The sequence below is a fragment of the Marmota monax genome, unplaced genomic scaffold, assembly GCF_021218885.2.
Source record: "Marmota monax isolate L192 unplaced genomic scaffold, Marmota_monax_Labrador192_F-V1.1 WCK01_AAM20220418_F8-fsc00088, whole genome shotgun sequence".
NCBI classification, from domain to species: Eukaryota; Metazoa; Chordata; class Mammalia; order Rodentia; family Sciuridae; genus Marmota; species Marmota monax.
Window position 1 is genome coordinate 5,251,860 of NW_026694492.1, and position 6,000 is coordinate 5,257,859.

General features: G+C 37.1%; 1 long non-coding RNA gene across 1 annotated transcript in view; it reads right to left on the reverse strand.

Annotated features, from left to right (window-relative positions):
- Positions 1 to 2,399, reverse strand: part of LOC131423245 (uncharacterized) — a 29,144-nt gene extending 26,745 nt beyond the window's left edge. The window contains exon 1 of the long non-coding RNA XR_009224497.1: positions 2,206 to 2,399. This is a non-coding gene — a long non-coding RNA (uncharacterized LOC131423245). The remainder of the gene's footprint in view (positions 1 to 2,205) is intronic.
- Positions 2,400 to 6,000: the final 3,601 nt, after the last annotated feature.

Consider the following 6,000-nt stretch of genomic DNA (forward strand, 5'->3'; position numbering starts at 1 on the left):
AACAACAAGTGCTGGCGAGGATGTGGGGAAAAGGGTACACTTGTACATTGCTGGTGGGACTGCAAATTGGGGCAGCCAATATGGAAAGCAGTATGGAGATTTCTTGGAAAGCTGGGAATGGAACCACCATTTGACCCAGCTATTCCCCTTCTCGGTCTATTCCCTCAAGACCTAAAAAGAGCATACTACAGGGACACTGCTACATCGATGTTCATAGCAGCACAATTCACAATAGCAAGACTGTGGAACCAACCTAGATGCCCTTCAATAGACGAATGGATAAAAAAAATGTGGCATTTATACACAATGGAGTATTACTCTGCATTTAAAATGACAAAATCATGGAATTTGCAGGGAAATGGATGGCATTAGAACAGATTAGGCTAAGTGAAGCCAGCCAATCCCTAAAAAACAAATGCCAAATGTCTTCTTTGATATAAGGAGAGTAACTAAGAACAGAGTAGGGGCGAAGAGCATGAGAAGAAGATTAACATTAAACAGGGATGAGAGGTGGGAGGGAAAGGGAGAGAGAAGGGAAATTGCATGGAAATGGAAGGAGACCCTCATGGTTATACAAAATTACATAGAAGAGGAAGTGAGGGGAAAGGGAAAAAAGGAAAAAAAAAAAACAAGGGGGAGAAATGAATTACAGTAGATGGGGCAGAGAGAGAAGAGGGGAGGGGAGGGGAGGGGAGGGGGGATAGTAGAGGATAGGAAAGGCAGCAGAATACAACAGACACTAGTATGGCAATATGTAAATCAGTGGATGTATAACCGATGTGATTCTGCAATCTGTATATGGGGGTAAAAATGGGAGTTCTTAACCCACTTGAATCAAAGTGTGAAATATGATATGTCAAGAACTATGTAATGTTTTGAACAACCAACAATAAAAATTTAAAAAATAAATAAATAAATAAATAAAAAGGTCACCTTCCCCTTCCTGACCCAGGCACGCTATCTCACAACTTCTCTATCTCCTCTCCATCACAGAAATTATTACTCTCTGAAAGGATCCTATTTGTCTCCTCATTCTCATTTCTATATACACTTGAGAATGAGAATAAGAATCTTACTTGTCTGTTTTCTACTCTGTCATCAGTGCCTAGAACAACACCTGGCATACAGTGTACCATCAATCAATATTCATCGAACAAGTGAACAAAATCAGCACATAAATCAACAGCACTTTACAATGCAATGGTTTTCCTATAACCATTGTTTTAGATTTAGCAAATTCATCTCTAAAGCATCATTCATTTCATTAAATTGAATGTAACAACATAATATAAACTTATTAAGCATCTATTTATTATGTGCAAGGCACTGTGGTAAATGTAAATGACACAGTCACCGTTCCTGCCTCTTGTTAGAAACAGATAAGAAAAAGAAGTGTCCAGAAATAGCAGGAATGATCTTGAAAGTTTACCTCATAGCATCATAATTTTTTGAGTGCTTTCAGGCAATGGGTGGTATTGTAAGAAGGTGCGTTCCTGGGTCTTTCTCAGTGTCACCAGTGGTCTGTCCCACCCTTAGACTCCACAGCACCCTGAAAGTTCATGGTCCTCTATGTAATATTTCCAGGTTCTAAGTTCTCCTCCTAAAGATGTACAGACCTAGCTCTATATTTAAGTAGATCCAGAAGAATCTTCTCACTAAGGAGCACTGAGTTAAGATAAACACACTCAGGCACACTCAAAGACAAAACTAAGGAGGAAGATTTCTGAAGCCTTTTGAAGAGTTAAAACCACTGCATTAATATAAGATGTTGTTGTTTAAAAAGTAAAGCAGTTTATGGGAAACAATTATTGAATGGCTCCAGTATCAGTGATTTGGGATAAGTGAATCCAAAGAAACGAAGCATATTTAATGTAATTACACATCCATTTCTTGTGATGTACGACCATGTGAAGCATTACTAATCCCCAAACAGATACCTGCAGGGAGGACTATGGAAAACAGCTGTTTGGTCCACAAGAAATGAACCAAGTGAATTCAAAGTACTGAGGGCATTCAACTGCTGAATTCCCAGAGTCAGACCCTGTCCACTAAGCCCAGGATTTATAAAGAATTAAAGAGGATTCTATCAGAAGGTACATTTGTTTCAAACATAAATCACCCTGCCAACTCATTTGTTATTGTAATAACCTTTCTCAGCATTTCTATTATTGGAGAGGACTTCTTTTCAAATAAAAAATGACGTACCTGATTACTTGCATGGGACTTGGCGTCATACTCATTTTGGCTTCTTGTTTGAGGCAGTGAGAGGGCCAAGCAGAGGCCTTTACATCCTTGCATGCATATCGATTACAGTTAATGGAGTTCATAGGTTTATTATGCGTGGGGGAGTTAAAAAACAAGCTGTAATGATGGAAGCTGTACCGATTCCACTGGTATATCCGAGAAAGCTGCAAAATTTCAAGCACTAAAAATAGTTAAAACTATCTCAGAAACTGTTTACATTCAGCAAGGATAATTATATGAGCCTATAACTCTTTCCCATCATATTAGAATACTTTAATAACCTATATTTTATTTATATCTAGTTGCTAAGTTTATTAGTGCTTATTATAGGATATGTTCTTAATTTTATGTTTTACAAAACAATTTGAATAATCAGAATTACTTTTGTGAATCTTTTTCCACTTGCAATAAGATGGTTGAATTATAAAAAGCCATTTTCTAAACATGCTAACAGGTGCAGGAAAGATTGACAGAGCAATACGAGGAAGCATTCTTTATGTAGGCTTTCCAAGATTTTAAATGGAATTTCTTTAATGAGTGCATATCATTTTTAACGGGCCTGGTTTACTACTCAGGGGATGCTGAACATAGGATATAACAGTACATTTTATTTAACAATAACCATAATCGGAGTTATGTGATACCTAGATGTGTATATAAAATGAAAATCAACTAGAATCAGAGATTAGTTGTCAAAAAATTTTTAAAGAAACACTGGCAGAAAATGCAATCCATTAGAAAATAACAATTTTAGATGATTGAAGAAAACTTCAAATTACAGAAATAGAGGAAGAATTTTTAAAAAATAATGGTCCCATGAAAACAGTAGGAGGTGATGGTGAATTTGAAGCCCCACTCTCAACCTGACTGGGATGTGGCACTGCTGTTTTTTGTTTTTTTTTTTAATCACGAGGTATGAATCACCAAAATCCTTTCTGATTTCCCTTCACAAGTCTTTCAAGCCAAAAGGAATGTTACTTGAGTAAGGTTCTCAGAACTGAACTCTGGGGTAAGGCCTCTAGGAAGTAAGTTGCCTTTAAGAAGTTCTGAACATAAATTGAATTACCAAGAATTCTATTCATTGAAAACCACATTATATTGCATCATGTCCTTTTCAAATAGAGTGAAACTTGCTTATATTAAATTTCTAGGAACCCAAGGAAAAAATTTGATATAGGATGGAATTTGATATACTCTGGAAATATTACATGTGCATGTAATAGACCTGGATTTCCAATTTGATTGCTATACACAGGGATTCAATACAGATGGGTTCAATATTAGGGAGTTTCATTGAATTTGCATTTGTGTTTTTCAGGACATGTATGGTATGTGTTTCCTCAAGGTAAAAATCAGATTTATTCCCGAGTCTAGGAAAGCTAAATATTCATGGGAACCGGAATTCTTGGAGGAATTTGACCAGATGAAAGTAGTGTGAGCAATCTAGTTTTCACTTCATTCCACTTTAATATTAATTCAATTGACTGGAGTCTAGAGTATTGAATTCTGGAATGACATCTCTCCCTTTCCCTGGCTCTTTAATACTCTGGTCTATAACTTCTCTATCCATTTTTTCATTTAACATTTTAATATTCATCTGAAAGAAAGTGTTCAAAAGAAGGAAATTACCAAAAGATTTAAACAACAGAAAAGTTTTCTGTTGCTAAGAATGTCTCAAGTCTTCGAAAAATATAACAATAACAAAAAGGTAGTCGCTGTTATAAAATTGAACAGAATCACTACACTAATGCTTTTCTAAAACATGCCATCTCCTTAAATTACAGATACTGAAAAATATCTGCATCATGCAAATTAGTGCATGGATTTATATTGTTTAGTTTTTCTTCTTTTAAATTCTGAACCTGAATGCCACCAATCTATTGATACAAACTTGGATGGGAAGGCTGAGGCATATTATAAATCATTCCCTTCCCCCATAGAAGACTCTAACACAGGCATGTCATGAAATCAGACTTCTTTAAAATTAAATTTAGTTTTCAACTAACACATAAAAACAAAAATTGTACACGTTAGTGGGCAATGTGATGTTTCAGCATATATAGACCATGTAATGTTTGAATGAGGCTAATCAACTCCTCAAAAATCTATCATTGCTTTATGGTAAAAACTTTTAAACTCCTTTCTGCTAATTTTTTGAAAGATTTAGTACATTATTGTTACCTGCAGTCAACTTCCTGTGCAGAGCTCCTTGTTCCTATTCAGCAGTAACTTAATACCCTCTATCTACCTTCAGTGCTCTTTACAGAAGGAATGAGTGAGTGTAGTTTGAATATATCTCCATTTAGGAAGCCGTGGATACTTTTACAAACATGCTACTATTAAATTAAAGAACCAAATGCCAAGTCATAAAGTCTGTCACCATGTAGCTCTATAATCACTCCCAAATTTAACTAATTTTGCTCAATGTTCCAAGAAAGCAAATATAATGAAATAAATAGAAAAATGTGTTTGGGGTACCCTAACGGATTAGCCTCCCAACAGATTAAAAACTCTGAGCTTTTTGCCATTAAAAACAAGTCATGCACACATACAAAATAATACCAATCTCTTTTACCTGAAGGATTTTATACAGTTGCCATGAAAGTTCTTTTCATCATTAAAATAAGCACACACTTGGCTAACTAAGCTATTCTTTATACAGAGGGTTGGGCTGGAGACCCAGTAGTTTATAAAGAGATCTGCTACCCTCTGAGGGTTGACATACTTAGCTTCTACCACAAAAGAATGTACTTATGAGGGAGACCAAATCAATGATTGACTTAAGCGACTGATTATTATACTGAAATGACAAGACATCTGTGCAAAACCATTGACAACAGCATCATATACCCTCAGCTTCAGATATAGCAACAGGAGGCAAAACTGATCTCTAAAGGAGATGCAGCCAAAGGAACATTCACAACATACAAGATAGGAATTAGTTGAAATGAACAATACAGACTCAATGCAGGACTCACATGGGTTCCGTGGTGCTCGCTCTCACCTTCTCTCCCCAGTCCCTTCTTCCTGCCACCACCACCCATAACACACACGCCCCAGTTGCAACTGGCAAAATACCACCTCTGGAGATGGCTTCATTCTGTAGAAGAGTCTTGTTTCTACTGGCAAATGCTCCTGATGGAAGGCCATACATCCTGAAGGATCACACTCCTTCCTGGAAGCCGCAAGCCCCAACCTTGAACCTAAAACCCTGCTTGCCAACAGGATGATCAGGACCTCACTAAACTGACCCAAACTCTGCCTTGACCCCAGACTGTGACCTTGACCTCTACCTTTGTGGCTCCCAAAACTCTGACTGAACTCTGGGTCCTCCAGAACCTCTTCCCAGGGTCCTTTCTTGTCCTTATCTTGTCACTCCCACAGCCAGCCAGACACCGTAACACAGAGCCCCCGAATGAAATACACTAAAGTCCATTAAGAATCACCTAAAATGTCAACACAATTTGAAAGCGGGCTATTAACAGTGCATATGTGAAGTTGACAGTACTTGTGATAAGCAGGAAAAACAACAATGAATACTAATGTCTTATATTTGTATAGCACGTTGGAGTTTTCAAAGTGCTGTCATAACACTCTGTTGAGACAGGCAAAGAGGGTTATTATTTTGCACGAGAAAACTCTTGGATTCAGAAGGGTTAAATAATGGAGGCAAAACAAGGAATAGAATTCTTGTATCCACAAAGAGACTGCTGTGAACACTCTACAGGATGCCTATTGGGAAACCCATTGAAAGAT